We start from the raw sequence: 283 nt of genomic DNA on the forward strand, positions 1-283 counted from the left end.
GGGGTGGATTTACTAAAGGGGCAGAAAATGTTCTCTTAGCTTAGTGAATAGGGTGAAGCGATGTTCTCTGTTAATAACTAGTCCTGTGTAAGGGAAATTTTAAAATGGGATATTTTCTTGTACACGATTGGATGATTGAAGTGAACATAGCTTCAGCTTATTTACTTATTCACCCAATAGGACAAGTGAACATTCTCTGTGCAAATTGAACATACATTTTCCAAGATGAATATTTACTTTGCTCAGTGAACAGTCTTATGCTTTAAAGTGTTGGGGGGGGGGG

The sequence above is a fragment of the Nanorana parkeri genome, unplaced genomic scaffold (assembly GCF_000935625.1).
Source record: "Nanorana parkeri isolate BGI_ZX_2015 unplaced genomic scaffold, ASM93562v1 scaffold1237, whole genome shotgun sequence".
In the NCBI taxonomy this organism is placed as follows: Eukaryota; Metazoa; Chordata; class Amphibia; order Anura; family Dicroglossidae; genus Nanorana; species Nanorana parkeri.